Source organism: Physeter macrocephalus, chromosome 10, assembly GCF_002837175.3.
Source record: "Physeter macrocephalus isolate SW-GA chromosome 10, ASM283717v5, whole genome shotgun sequence".
NCBI classification, from domain to species: domain Eukaryota; kingdom Metazoa; phylum Chordata; class Mammalia; order Artiodactyla; family Physeteridae; genus Physeter; species Physeter macrocephalus.
This window is the reverse complement of record NC_041223.1, coordinates 42,955,975-42,972,507: the sequence shown is the minus strand read 5'-3', so window position 1 is coordinate 42,972,507 and position 16,533 is coordinate 42,955,975. Positions and strand designations below refer to the sequence as shown.

The 16,533-nt window shown below is 36.6% G+C and overlaps 1 protein-coding gene and 1 long non-coding RNA gene across 3 annotated transcripts in view; one reads left to right on the top strand and one right to left on the bottom strand.

The window, feature by feature from the left end:
* The window catches only part of FAM184A (family with sequence similarity 184 member A), a 128,099-nt gene that overhangs the window by 21,671 nt on the left and 89,895 nt on the right, over window positions 1–16,533 (bottom strand). The window lies entirely within an intron of this gene.
* LOC114486960 (uncharacterized) overlaps window positions 1–16,533 on the top strand; it is a 110,550-nt gene that overhangs the window by 83,273 nt on the left and 10,744 nt on the right. The window lies entirely within an intron of this gene.

Here is a 16,533-nt window from a genome sequence, read left to right as displayed (position 1 = left end):
TCCGGAGCCTGTGCTCCGCAACGGGAGAGGCCGCGGCAGTGAGAGGCCCGCGTACCGGAAAAAAAAAAAAAAAAAGACTGTTTTAGTGGTATTACGCTTATAGACTCTCTAAAGAACACTGCAGCCCATATTTAAAAATACAACAGGGCTTCCCTAGTGGCGCAGTGGTTGAGAGTCCGCCTGCCGATGCAGGGGACACAGGTTTGTGCCCCGGTCCGGGAAGATCCCGCATGCCGCGGAGCGGCTGGGCCCGTGAGCCATGGCCGCTGAGCCTGCGCGTCCGGAGCCTGTGCTCCGCAACGGGAGAGGCCTCAACAGTGAGAGGCCCGCGTACCGCAAAAAAAAAAAAACAAAAACCAAATACCTATGCTGCACTGCAACAAAAATTCATGATGTGAAATAAAAACAGATAGCTAACGTATTTACTAGGTTATGGTAACTTTACAGAATCACACCATCTAGTATGAGAAGTTAAACTGCTTATTTTAGAGGCAGCAAAGTTGAGTTAAGACTGTGGGCTCTGAGTTAAAATTGTAGCTCTGCCACTTGTCACTGTCAGCACCTCACCAGGCTGTGTCAGAGGGGAGAGTGTTACTACACAGAGTTCACTCAGAAAGGCCCCTGCAACGTGGTAAGTGCTCAATGAAAACTAGCTAAAATTATTTGAGGATTAAAAAACTACTCTTTAAAAGATTTATTAGTTTATAATTTAGAATTCTTATGTAAAAAAAAGTTTTTATTTTTGAATTTTGATTTAATTCAAAGGATTTCAAACTTTCAATCTTTTTAAAAATCACAAACCCCTCACAATCCTCCAGTTACAGCCTTCTAATAATGACAGGTGCTTTTCATTCACTGTGGAAAACTGATTTGTCCCTCCTTTTGAAAACAGACAAATCACCCTTAATATGTCCACATTGCTTCTATGTGTTTCAAAATACTTAAATTTAAGTCCATTTTAAAGACTAAAACCACAAAATACATGCATCTGTATATGTGTGTGTGTGTGTGTTCATTTACACATTTGTTGAAACCAAATTTTTATTTCTCTTCTCATATACAGGAAACTATAAACTTGAAACTAGATAACTCAATCATATTCTAGATGTCTGAGGCTAAGGGGAACTTAAGGTAACCAGATAAAAAGTTGTCAGATGTGTTCCATTAAATAACTTAAGATGCTGTGTTTATACACAAGTAAAACCGTTTCTGTGGCGAAGAAAGCTAATGGAAAGAGAGAACTTTAAAGTGAGTTTTTGTAAATGAGAAAAGACTTTCTTTCAGTTGATGGAAGGCAGATATAGTCTGCCTCACATGTCTCATCAAGGAAGGGTACCTGGGAAAGAAAGAGAAAGGGTGGAGAATCACCAGAGATGCAAAATAAGAAAAGAAAGAAGGAACAGGAAGACAGAAGAGGTCAGAGGTCAGCGGCTGGAAACAGTCACAGACTGTAGTGAGCTTCGGGTGGATAACAGCTAGCTGTCTGGAAGGGTTTTGAGCCAAGTTATACATCAGGATTAGTTGTAAAGGTTAGCACGTGCCTTTGTGGAAAGGGTCAAGCACCGGTGAGAAATGATACAACTGACGTATGTTCAATCTGTTTTAACGTATTTCCAAAGAAGTAAGTTTACCTATTGAAAGTTATATGAATTCTACTTATTAATCTCTACATAAGCCTAAGATTTCAGAGGTTATTTCATATGTTTGGAGTCATGGTGAACTGCAACACTCTGACCCCAGGCAATGCAACTCCCTACACCTCTAAATGGCAGTGGCACTCATGATTTACAGCTCAGATAAACCCTGCAAGTGTGAAAACTGGAGGAGAAAGTCACAGCAACAGCTAAGCCTTATTTGTGGAGAAGGAGGACCAAAACAAATTATACTAGGTGATTTCTTACCATTTTATGCAAAGAAAATTAGGATGAAATGAATATTAAACACAACCCAGAAAGAAAAAAACAAATCATAAAAGGGTAAAAGGCAATAAAAATGTTTGTGAACCCTGATGTGTAAAGTGACAGAGCCATTTTCTTCCCAGCTAGATGGTTCTTGAAATAGAGCAGGCACCTAGCCACTCTCTTCCCAAGCTCAACCCTAGTCTCAGACCCAGCACAGGGACCCACATCACTACCTTGTCTCTGGTGACAACTTGTTAGAACACATATGAGAACATTAGGAAAAGACTACTGTTACATGTAGAATAATGACTCATATTGTCAAAGCTATTATCTGGCCACTGGCCACATGAGGACTAATCTACCCAGTGAATGAACTGCTCACCAAGCCGTCTGGCCTGGTGCGCATCCGTGTCCACTCAAAGAAAACTTGCATGATTTTCTGTTTTGTACACAGGCACTATATGGGCTAGCAGTGGCCCTGGATTCTGTCCTCCAATGAAGTGTGCATTCAGGTTAATAAGAAGCCAATCAGTTCACAGCAGGGTAGCTTATTTTCTGAAATACCTACTTCAAAAGTTCACTGTGTCAAAAAGAGCTCCCACATGTTAATTTGACTCACACTTGAACCATTTAAGGATGAAATTTATCAAGCATTATAACATATAATGAAGTACCACAGTAATATGTTATACATTTAAAATCTAAGCAAATTTCAAACCTCTCAAGCTTAAATAAAATACACTTAAATATTTTATATCATAATATACTTTACCTTGAAAGAACTCCAAAGTAATATTTTTCATTTTAGGATATATGGTTAATCTTTATTATCTATACTCAAGAAAACAAAGTATATGCAAAAAGACATTCATGCAATTTAGTGTTCAAGTATAGTTAATGTATTTTATATTCTTAATTTTGAAAGCACACCAAAATAATATTAAGGCTATCTAAAAAATCTTTGGATTCATGCTCAAGACAGTAACATGAATTATAAGCAGGAAGCCTTTATCATGCAATGCAGCATCAAAACTTACTTATTTTGTTCTTTTTACAAGTTAATAAATTAGTAGATTGCATCATATTGTCAGCCTTTATTCAGCATGAAGATTACATGGCACTTTAAAGACAGAAATAAGCAAAGCAACGTAAAATGAACTAATGTTTTATAGCTATAACTTAGTTACTTGGGGTCCCCAGGGCACACCTCAAGAGACCAGTTCTTAATGTCCAAAGTAGCTGGAACAGAGACCCATGGGGCTGCTGACTGGGACAGACATTCCCTATGTCTTACACAAAGAAACACTACTTCATTTGCGAAACCATGAGGGAGGGTGTCCAGACCTGCAGGTGTTGCTATGTGATGGAGTGGCTTTTCAAACACTCAAGTCTATGTAGCTCCCTTCAAGATGAGTATACTCATGGATTTGCTCAATGATGGTCAATGATTTCTCCATTAGGGAGGCCAACAAGTTTGGTTTTAGAGGTTTGTTCTTCCTTGCACGGTGACATTTCTAGGGTACACAATCCATGACATGTAGGCATGCCTCATTCTTTTCAATGACTACATATAATGCGAATGGCAGGCACTGTTTCTTGCGTCCCCAAATGCCCATCTCCCCCTTTTCCTTTCTTCCCAGTTAGCTGAACTCTTGAGTTTGTTCACGGACTGAATGGAAATCCCTATCTTCAAGATGGTACGCCCCTCTCCCAGCACCAAGGAGTGAATTATGACTGGGATAAGAAAGTCATGTAATCTAACTCTAAGGTCATATCACCCTGTTTTAGTTAATAAGCTAAAAGGAAGTATGTGGGGAATTTGGGGGGAGGGGAAAGACTTTATTTCCTGATAAAAGTAAAAAATGCTTAAGGAGAGTCTCTTGCATTAGCACAGTTGTTCAAGAACATGACAGCTGGAGCTGTAGCAGCAATGTTGCAACTATGACATGACAAACTTGAGGTCCAAAAGTTAACACATTGAGCGGCAAAGCAGAAGTACAGAAAGTACCTGAGCACTTAATTATCTTGACAGCTTGAGCTACTGTCACCTGGGTATTCTGCTTATAGCCAAATGTATCCTAACAGACATCATTCCAAAGTATAAATACACTATAATTACTTTAATTCTTACTGATGGAAATTCAGATCATCTCACCTGGTTTTGCTATTATAAACACTGCACCAACCCCCCCCCCCCAAAAAAAACCAAATGGTCTAAATGCACACACATATGAGTCTATCAGAAGGCTGTACATATCTCTCTTTTTTAAGTTTCATAGATGACTTTAATGCACAGTCACAGTTGAGAACCACTGCCCCAGAATTCATAAAACGAAAGACTCTGGCTGGTTCTTTAATGATAATCTTAAAGCAATGTCTAGAGAAGTCTTTGAAGCCCTGGCCTTTTACTTGTCCTGTGCTCTCCGTTCATTTTATGAGATCAAGGAGGTAAACAAAATATTTTTCTCAAGTAGTATTACCTATGGCTTTTTCTTCCTGTAGTTTTGATCAATTTATCAGGATATTGGTGAACTGTTTATCTTGTGCTTCTGTGTGTTTTTGAAGAAGGCTGTTCTATAAATGATGATTTTTCAAAAATGATTTACTTTTTAGGGTAGAGGTTTTGCGTGAGAGGGTTCATTCATTTTTGTGAAAACAAGAAAATTAGTAAGAAAAAGCAATTTGAAAAATAGCATGTATAAATATAATTTCATTTTTCAATAAGTTATAGGTATGGAGTTGTGTTGAGCCAGAACACTTATTAATTTTGACAAGAAAGGCCAACACAAATTACTAGAAAGTCTAAACCACATGATATTAATATTCAGTGCAATACTTTCAAATATATGAAGCAACATTAAAAACTGCTACCATAGGCTTAGTAGAGGACAGTAAGGATAATTTACTACTGTGTCAACAACTTACATAAATGCTCATGTAAAATGTTTGAAGGTGTCTGAATATTTCAATTCTTTCTATGCTTTTTCCTTTTTTAACCTCTAATTTGCTATTTTTGGAGAGTCTAGCTAAGAAAAGTAAACTTAAGCTTCTGAAATTATGACCATCCTGAAAAATTCTGAATTGTTCATAATTTTTTTGGTATTTTCTAAGACCTATAAACTGAGTTTATTGATTAAGAACCACAGTAATGCCTAATTAATGTCCTTAAGATATTTCTGGAATATGTTTCTAATCATCCTCATTCTTAGTTGAAAAAAATGATAAAGCTTTTATAAAGAACAGCGGAATCAACAATCACTTGTTTTTTTAGAACAAGACAGCATATAGTGGGAAACTTCTTGCATGGAAGGCTGGCTGAAGACAGTGTGTGGAGCAGGTGGGTAGATCTCACCCTGCTGAATGACACTGACACGGTCACATCTTGTTTGGTTGATGACTGAGTGATGAGTTCATCCTCAATGACTACGATGTTACAAAAGAGAATTAATGAATGGGGATTTCAATGTGTTACAAACCCCTTTTCCTTATTTTGTAGGAGATGAGTCAACACATTCTCATTTCAACTGCTAATAGATTCAACTTCAGTAAGGTTGTTTTTATTTTAATGAACACCTTTTCATTTATAACTATTTAGAAAGAAGTGACTATGTCGTTGCAAGTATTCTGAATTACAATTCAACTAATTTTTGACAATACTTATATCTTATTTGGGTTCTTATTTCTATCCCAATTAGCACATATGTCAAAAAGTCTGGATTGGGCTTCCCTGGTGGTGCATTGGTTGAGAATCTGCCTGCCGATGCAGGGGACACAGGTTCGTGCTCCGGTCCAGGAAGATCCCACATGCCGCGGAGCGGCTGGGCCCGTGAGCCATGGCCGCTGAGCCTGTGCTCCGCAACGGGAGAGGCCACAACAGTGAGAGGCCCGTGTACACACACACACACACACAAAAAAAAGTCTGGATTAATATAGCAATCATGCCCAAATTCTTACTATGTTCTATGTGACTGTTTAAAAAAATTTCTAAATGTAGCCTTATTTCACCAACATTGAGATAAATATCTTTATTGCTTACTTTAAAATATATTAAAGAAGCTGGCATTAAATGTATTCATGTATATCTAATTTTTACATAGACAGTAAAGTTGAATATAAAGAGTAGATAAAAATTTTCTTGCATAGTAGAAAGAAATTAGAAAGGTATGAGAACATAGTTTTGAAGTTTCAAAATTTCACAGGCTATCTCTAGACTCAAGACCTGGTTCCTCTAGGTATGGAATTGGCACATTTCAGTCTGTTTCTGTAGATTAACGGATTCATTCACATATTGCCTGTGGCTGCTTTCACACAATAGCAGAGTCCCGTAGCTGCCACAGAAACTGCATGACCCACAGAGCCAGAAATATTTACCGTCTGGCCCTTGGCAGAAGAAGCTGGCTGACCTCTGCCCTAGGATATCAAGAAAAATATTCAAAGATGCTTAGCTCTCTGTTAACTTATTTTAAAAAAACAAGTTGGGTATGGGTTTGATGTGAAAATAAATCTCATTTTCTCTCTTCAAGTGTAAAGAAAAAAAATTTTAATGAGTGTTTAAATGGAATATAACTTGAAGCTTAATTTCTGCACATTTTAGTGTACATAAGTAGGAGAATAGCTTTGCCAATTCTTAGGAAAGGGATTTACTCCATTTTGCTTTAAATCTTTTAGTAATTTTAACATTGAAATGTAAAATATGTTCTGAATCTATGAACCTGCACAACTATCTAATACTCTTAAGAAGTCAATTGATACTACTTTTTCAAAAAATAAACTAGTTTAACAAAAGAAATACATTTATTTCCATTTTTATGAGAGCCAACAACTTAACAGTTTTTCAAAAATATTAGTATATCTTTCAAAGTAAACATTAAAATAATGAAGTTTACGTGTGAGAGGTAAAATCTTGCTTGGCTTTAAAATAAAATACATGCTTATCAATACAATGTGGTAGATGTATGCACATACACAGATGCATGCCTGAAAGTTAGAAGCTTCTGTTAACCATATACAAAACATATCTTACTGAATGCCAAAAAGTGTATTTTTTAAAATCATAAGTTAAAGCTTTAAAGCGGTGATGATGTTTATGCAAAACCAAAAGTGCAACATGCCCTTGTGTACAAATTGTAAGTGCCGCTCACTTACATTGTTGATAGATTTATGCAAAGCTTCACCCAGAGAGTGCCTCTATGAAAAAGATCACAGGAATAAAGGGAAACATTCAGAAATCAACTAAGTGAAAGAAAGAAGAATAAAAAGGGAGAGTTAACACAGAGAACATTAATTACAATATGCTCAAGAAAAAAATAAGTTGAAAACAGTTCTGAGAAAGAAATCAGACAAAAAGAAATTTACAACATAGAGTCTAAATTATTTATAGTCCCTTAGAACAGTATCTGATGCTCGTGGGCTGGCAGACTTACCTATGCAAGAGACCAAAGGCTAGTACAAGTAAACCAGAGGTCAATTTAAAAGATAACGGTTACTGAAGCACCTAGAAGGAATATTACTGTTCTAAATGCCTCCCAGAAATCTACAATATAATGCTTCAAAGCATTCCACTCAGCACTGGAGTAGGTTTTAGAAGGATTTCTCTTACGAGAAATGAGCAGATAAGAACTGAAACACTAACTTGATTGACTACATAATTTGGGGGCCAGAAATAAATATGGATAATCATTGAAAATGTAAAGATTTGATAATAATCTGGTTTTATACTCAGGGGAAAGGAAGAAGAGATGCCTTCATATCTTTTCAACCCTATTTTCTAGGATATATTTGGTAAAATTATGTATGATCTAGGTTCATTTTTTAGAAGTTCATTGGAATTCTGAGTGACAAACCATTGGAAAAACACACACTCTCCCTCCCCCAAATGTGGGGAAAATGTGATTTCATTTTCAATTGCCTCACTTTTTTGCCTTCCAAGGATACGAAATAGTATTAAATTTATATTATTAATATAACTAGAAAAGTTTCTGTAAAATGGTTTTTACTTCGGACACTAATCAAATTTTCAGACAAAACATAATTTTCTTTTTTTCCTCATAATGTGAATATCCCTTGGTGTGTCATAAACTAAAGCTAGCTTTTATGTGATAAACAATTTTTTACCAATAACTTAAGACTAATACAAAATATAGTTTAGGATATAGTTCACAGAGTTGAAAAAATAAGTTGAGAAAAATGATTAACTTTCTATTTGATTATACTGTAACTTCTTAGTTTAAACTCTCATACTTTTAAATAAATTAGTTTGTTAATTTTATTTTTTTCTTTATGCTTTCTCATACTCATAATATGCTTTATATACTAATGAGACACTTAACTTCTCCAGACTTCACAAAACTTATGAAAATCTGAGGGATGTTTAGTTGTTGTTTTTGTTTTTTTTTTTACCTCTTTGTATTTCTCTGAACTGATGTTCTGGCATTAGAAGTTAATGTAAAACATATGGCATTTACTTATGAAGTAGATTTTTTCACTCTTTAAGGTATCATCAGATAAAAATATATATGTTATTTAGGATTCCTGAACTAACTGATAAATTAGACTAATATGAAAGATCAGAGGTTCTTCTGTAGGAATTCTAGATTTTAGATTTTATTTGAGAGTATATTTGAACATTTGGAATCTAAACTCATATGGTCACTAACTCTGTCAACATACTGTTGGCAGGCCATGGAAATATCTAAACCAAAGGCATGGTCGCTAAGCTGTGCCATGGGGTGACTCACACCATAGACCTGGCAACAGCAATTAGAAAAGGTACAACAGTGGTGCTGGGTCACAATACCCTTAATTGATGAGTACATAAACGAAGCAAGATTTATTCTTTTGTTTTAAAATTTTTTATTAGAGTACTATTATATTCCAGGAAGTACAGAGTGATATAGAGAACTGAATAAGATAGTAAAACAAACATACACACAAAATAAGAAAAAGTTCATGGTAAATATTATGACAAAAAAGGTTGATGTGACAGGAAATGACTAGAGGTGATACTGGGTTGATGGTAAGGAAAGATCTTTTGAAAAACGTGACATTTAAAATGACATGATCCAATTTACATCATAAAAGATTACTTCAAGTTTGTGGAAAAAAGTGAAATTGGGGAGGCTAGATAGAAGGCTGTTATATGGTGTCTTGGACTAGTGTTTTCTAAGGGAGGTAGAAGCACGTGGCGCTGGGATATGCTTTGGAGGTGGAATAAACAGGATTGACATTACATGAGAGATAAAGGAAAGAGAGAAAGCAAGGATGACTCCTCATCCTTTGAGCAAGAAGCAGTGCCAAGAAGCGAAGATGATGGGATGGGGATTGAGAATCAATACTTTTGAGTCAGACGTGCTAAGCCCGAGATGCCTATTAGACAACCAAGTGACTGAATTTAGGTGAAGACATCAAGGCTGGAGATTTAACTTTGGAAGTCACTGACATACAGATGGTGTTTAAACCACAAAACTGTATGAGATCCCCCAAGTAAATGTTTGCTTGAAAGAATATCGGATGAACTAAAAATCTGTATGCAAAAATATTTGGCAATATTCTGTATGAGTAAGATCCATGCTAATAAAAATCGATGCCCTATATAACAGTCAATTTGTTTTAAAGCATCTTAAGCTACTTGTTAGTTTTTGAGATGAGTGAAAAGGGCCTCAAGAGGTCCTCTTCAGCTCATTGAGAGCACTTGGGTACTTCAGCATAGAAGGCTTACTAATGTGTTTCAGCGTTTCTAGTCTTGAAGGATGAATATAATAAGACTTTCAGCTAAGTGAGGAAGAAAACTGAAAATAACTAAAAATTGCTGCACTTAATTAGAAATTTACAGCTTTGTACATAAGAAACTATGCTCTTAGGAGTAATCTCATTGTTCTAAACCTCAGTTTATTCATTTAGAAAATAGCACAAGGTTTTTTACATGTTTGTAGTTTGCAAACATATTGGTATATAACTATTGAAATCCACTGAATTACAAGCTTTTAGAGGACCCTGCCTTGTTCATATTTTGTATCCAAAGTGCCAAACTTGGTACCTGGCAAAGAGTAAGTGGTCAATAAATGTTTACTAAAAGACTAAATGAATGATATGGACTTTTATTATTGAGTTACTTCTTACTACTCTACCTTTTCCCCTTCCCCACAGTACCATAAGCAGTAATGAGAAACTTCTAGATAACGAAAAAGAAAGAAATTATTTAGAAAAATATGTATATCTTGCATAAATCCTGTGACAAAAGCCAACAGAATCTAAGACTTAGAAATAAACTAATGAGTATACTAAATATTTGTTCAGAAAATATTAATCTGAACAAAGATAGACTGCCAAGAGGGAAGCGACATACACTGAATGGCACCTATCTTGCCCTACTCTATTCTGTCCTCCATACTGCAGTCAGGGTTTTGAAATTTCAATATTTGAATGCGTCACGCTCCTGATTAAAACCTTTCAGTAGCTCCTCATTGCACTTTCAAGTCTCAACAAGGCAAACAAGATCCGACCCTGCCTACCTCTACCACCTTCCTAGCTCTCTATTCCCCAGAACAAAGGTATTTGGGGGCAGGCTGAGGGCCTCTGCACATACTTCCCCCTGTCCCCAGATTGCTGTTCTCCTTCTCCTCTTGGCCTGACTACTGCTTCTCTTCCAGGTCTCAGGTAAAGGATCCCCCACTCAGAGAAGCCTTCCCCAAGTTCCCAGACTATGATAGGTCCTCCTGGTACATACACTTGCGTCCCATGGTTGTAATGAATTAATGTGTCACACTGTTATTTCTATTTGCCTTCTTTTCTAGATTATAAGCAATGAGAAGGGAGAGATCATTACAACCCCATCACTGGTCTGACACAGTGCCTGGCATATCAGAAGCACTGAATTTCTGACATATGTCAAAATGTCATCAAATGCCAATAGATAGAATAAAATTTTCATTACTAACAAAAGAAATGACATTTGTTAAATTTCTAAATTCCTTGAAGCAATATCTACACTAATCTTATGTTGCAATTCAAGTAAAATGTTAGATCTTAATAAAATGTTCCAAAATTAAATATTTAATATACAATACTGTAATTTCTTAAATTATGTAAAGCTTTTTCTAATATTAATTTCAAATATACTAATATCTAGAGAAGAGCACCAATAAACCTAAGATTAGAAGTAGGAATCACAACTTTAATAATTCCCCTGAAGCAAAAACTAGAAGAAAAAGTCATGAACAACTGTTTAACATTTTAACTAAATTAGTAATAACTGGCTTTTAAATGAAATTAAGGTAGAGAAAAGCTAATATGTTAGGTAATCTTAACACTTCTCAGAGACTACGTCTTTAAATAACTTTATAATCATACATCCATTTAACGCCTTCATATCCAAAATATTTTAATTTTTTTAGTATCGTGCCATAGGAAATAGAAATAGATTAAATTGATTTATTACTACAATGCCATCTAGAAGTTCTTAAGTATTTTTCAGGTGTGTTCTGGGCCCTAGTACCCCTCAAGGCACAAACTGTTCTGCATTTCATCACAGTCCTACTATAGTATTTTGCAGAACAGATACACACACACACACACACACACACACACACACTCAGTACACATTAAAACTACCCAGTATTTTAACATCTCTTTTAAAGTTAGGTATAGATATCATAGTTTCAACTCTTCACTTTCTTCTCCTAAAGATGTCAATATAAAAACTGGATAGACTTAAATTTGCAAAAGGGAGTTTTTGGCAGGGAAAAGAAAATTAAATATTTTTAGATTTGCAAATTAATTCAGAAAGCAATTTAGTACTATTTATTTTAGAAGGAAAAAAAAACAAGCAGAAAAATAACATAGGTCTGATAAAAGAGGATATAACATAGTTGAAATAAGAATGTCATTCATTTTTTTGACTGAAGAAAAATTTTAAACCTCCATATCTACTACGGAAAACATTGCAAATTAACTTTGAATCCAGGAACTGAAGTAGGAAGAATGAAGTATAATGGATGTTGGTTGGTTTTTGGTAGACTTTAATTCCATTCCACATTTTCTGAGAAAGCAAAATTGAGCCATGCCTGCTATTCCCACTCTCTGTTCTAGCTGGCTTTTCTCTTTTCTCCATGTTATTTCCCTTCGTTTTCCTACTTCTTCTTCCTTTGACTTCCCTCTTCCTTACCCAACTCCTCTCTTTTCCCAGGGTTCAGGCTGGATCTCTGATGTTTCTTTTACATAGTTCCTGCCCTCCTAATTTCTAGGGAGAGGATTCTGAACCTTCAGGGTCAGCTTCACTGATCTCCTGGCACTGCTTAGGGCTTCCGTCAAGGTCATGGTTCGAATTAGCTGAGAAGAGATGATTATTCCAAGTCCTTTTCTATTCCTTCTACCTCAGAATCTGCTTGCAGCTATTCTTCCCTTAAAAGGTAGAACTGTTACTCATTTTAAATGGGCATAAAACTGATGAAAATATAATCTTTTTTCAATAGACAGAAATATGATTTCTAAAGAGACAGAATTCCTTTCTTCCTAACATAAAACTTCTTAAAGAGTTAAGAGAGCCAGCAGAATGAGTCCTGAGCTTATAGTGCCAAATTTACTCAAGATTTTGCATTCTAAATAGTCTAGACCAGTGCTAATAGAATTATAATTCAGAGCCACATATGTAATTTTAATTTTTTAGTAGCCATATTAAAAATAAAGTAAAATTATTTTTAGGCATATATGTAACCCAGTATATCCCAAACACTAGCATCTCAACATGAAATTATATAAAAAGTACTAGTGAGACATTCCATATTCTTTTTTTATACTAAAATTTTGAAACCCGGTATAAATTTTACACTGACATCTCAATTTGGATGAAGTTCATTTCAAGTGCTGAACAGTCATAGGTGGCCCGTCACTACCATTTTAGACAGCACTAGTCTAGAAATCAGAAAGCGGGCTGCAACAGCCTTAAGAAACGGGCTTTTCAGTCACTCTTGATCAAGAGCATGGATTTTAATGCTCTGTTTCTTATTCACGTCATTGTTCTTTCCTACTGAGTGTGACAAATGCCAAAATATCCTGGGATTGTAGAATCAGTACGTCTAAAACCAAACTTACCACCTCAGCCCCCTTCAATGAAGTAGTCTGTCATGACCTCCCTGTCTCAGATGATGATCTTCTTTTCATTATCCTGGTTTCAAATCCTGGGTCAGTTTTAACACTTCCTTCTCCTTTACCAAAGTATTCCATCAAATTACATGATTTGTTCCTTTACAATTTCTCTGGTAATTCTCAGTGAAATAAACTTAACTCAGGTCCCATTTGGGTAGAATTATTTGTACTTCATATATTCGACAACTTCCTCTTTGGATGCCGTGCCTCAGTTTTTCTTTATTCAACAACTACTGAGGGCTTACTACATGCCAGGCACCGTTTAAGCTTCCGGGGATGCAGCAGTGAACAATACAGATAAAGATCCAGCTCTCAGGGAACTACATTCTAATAGGGAAGAGAATCAATATGATGCTATGTGGTAACAAATGTTCTGAAGAAACACAAAGCAGAATAAGAAGACAGAGAGTGACAGAGGGTGCTATTTAAAGTGGTCAAGGAAGATCTTTTTGAGGAGTTAAGATTTGAGCAGAGAATTGAACAAATTGAGGAACAAGCCACGTAGATCTGGGAGAGGAGGATTCCGTTTGGAGGGACTGGCAGATGCAGAGGCCCTGAGATGGATTAAGCTTGGTGTGTGTGGTCCAGAAACTCCAAGTAGTCCAGTATGACTGTAAAAAAGGAAGGGAGAAAGTGGCAGAAGATGACCCTGGCAATGCAGCCAGAGGCCAAATCACAAGGTCCGAATCACGAGGCTACTGCAGGCCATAGTAAGAGTGTGGATTGTGTTCTAAACGCGATGGGAAGCCACTGGTGGATTTGAAGCAGAAGAATAACTTCATCCAACTTAATATTTTAAGAGCACCACTTTGGCCAGTTGGAAAGCAATTTGTAGGTAGGTAAGAGGAGAAGCAGGGAGACCAAATGTAGGTTCCAGGTGCGGTGCAGAAGAGAACTGCAAATGGCTTGGACTGGGCTGGTAGTGCAGGAAGTGGTGAGAGACGGGCAGATCCGGGATTACTTACTCTGAAGGTAGAGAGCAGGAAGTGCTGACAGGCTGGCTGTTCAGTGTGAGAGAGGAAGCTGAGCAGTAAGGAATGGCAGGGGTCTAGGAGGGGCGGGCTGCCTTAGGCTGGCATGGCAGAGGGGTGGCAGGGCACGCATTCAAGAGTTCTGCTTCAGACACTTTAACTTAGGGATTTATATCGAGATGTCTCCATTTCATCCTGACTTCAACATCACAGCCATATTAAGCTGTCTGACATAAAAATTTCAGCATGTTATTCCTCTGTCCACAAACCTTTGATAGACTCTCACAGCTTATTGAGCGAACTTTGAATCCCAAGCCTAGAAGTCAAAGTTTTTCACAATGATCTCTCTCCCCAACTGTCCTCTTATTTTTCTGTATTCCTCACAGTGCCTGGGAAATAAGAGTATATTCAATTAAATGTCTGGTAAATGAATAAAAATATTTGTGTTCATCCTTCACCTTATTCAAGAGTCACACTAAAGCTGACCTCCTCAATGAACTCTTTCCCAATCACACTGGCTATACTACTCTCTCTACTCTATTCTCCTGCCCAGCAGTATGTTGGTAAATGTTTAACAGCTCTGGAAAACAAAGCCCTCACCTGTAGCATGTGCTGTATCTGTCATGTAAACACTCCCACCATGGATGACTGCAAGCCACCGCCGTGATGACCCTGAATATGAAGCTGAGAAGGTATGTGCACAACCAGCTTGGTGAGCTGGTAGAGCTGCTGCACCACTGCTCCTACAGTACGAACTGTCCAGACCATTTATAAAGTCACTTACTACATAGTGACTTTTACTGTAGGTATCTGTATACAAATCTTTCCCCTATTACACTGTAAATATGTGGAGAGTAAAAACTGTGTCATATACATCACTATAACCAGCTAAATGACCTTGGGGCCTCAAAGTTCAAAATGGAAAGTCACACATAAACTACAAAATTCCATAATTTTATGCCTGAATGATCTGTGTGTCTCTCAAATTTCTCAGTCCACTGATCTGAATGAGGGTACTGGAAAATGAAGTCATACTGGACCCAAAATTAAATCTGCCTTGAAAAAGGTGAAATAAAGAAATAAATGATGACAGTTTAGGATCACAAACAGAAAATACGATCACAGGGGAATCTACATAATCGCTTTTCTTTAGACTGAGTTGAAAAATAACAACGTAGTTCTTTTGCTTTCAAGAATTCAAATGTACACACTGATCAGCCCAGGAAGCATAATTAGTTTTGCACTAAAGTGTAATCATTGAATAGAATAAAAAGAACACAATGAAATATTAAAAGAAAACTAAAAGATGTAACATTAGGCTCTGATTGGAGCACAGAATGAAAATAATAGCTTTTGGAACTTTTCATAAAGTAAAAAACATCTGATTAAAGAAAAATGAAATTCCTAAGCTTTTCTATGCCCATTTTTCTGATCCATAGGCTATGAGGGTTAGTTTAAATCAAATTTAACTCTCAAGAGTTTAAATTCATGTGAAAGAACAAATTACTTCTTCTTTGCTCTAAGTAGGATGAAATACATGTAAGCTAAGGCACAAAAGTTAGACTTGTGTTCAGTTCACTCAGAAATAATTAAAATACATGAAAATGCAGATCTTCTGATACCTTTCACAACATACGCTTCTGCCTAGGCCTTGGCAGAAGGCCCATTCTATTCTCCACTCTTACTCCCTTAATGTCATGAACCCCAAGCCAGGTCTGTTTTCCCTAAGTGCAGAGGGGTGCAGGCTGTGCTGGGTGAATAGAGTGGAATGGCTGTAGGGGTCAGGATGGGGGGTGGAAGGTTTGAGGAGCTGGGCTGAGCAGGAGTCAGGCAAGTGGAAAGTGGTAGAGCAGGTGTCAGAGCACAGCCTCTAGGAAACTATCAGAAAGAATCAAGAGAACAAGATCCAAAGGACCAGGAAGGGTCTTCTTTCCAAAACAAATTTCCATTAAAAAATTGCTGGCTTGCTAGAACTGTTGTCATCTCATACGTCTACAAAGAGTGAAACCTCTAACATAATACCCACTTTCACTTTAACGCGAAATCCTTTGTTTAGTTGTTTTCTTAACTTTCTTCAGGTAGACAATCCTGGATGCAACAGCTATTTGCCAGCTTATCTACGGTAATGTGTGTGCCCTACATATTTTAGAAGTGGCGAGAAAGGAAGATACTATAATTTTGGAAACGGCCTGATGGCCTGAAGCAGCACAGAACAGTTTTACCTTTGGAGGCAATTAATTCTTGGTTATCTTGATATTTATGGTTAATCTGCTTTGAAAACTGATTAAAAAATTCTTTCTATCAAGCTAGCAAAAATTGGAGCCACATGTATGTATTTTATATGTATATTATATGTATGTATATTATATGTATGTATATTTATATGTATATTTTATATGTATTTTCTATGTATTTTATAATACATAGACCTCGAACAAGATGCAAAGCATTATGTCCTCTCAGGAATGAACAATGTAGACTAGATATCCAAAAAAAAAAAAAAAAAAAAAAAACAAGAC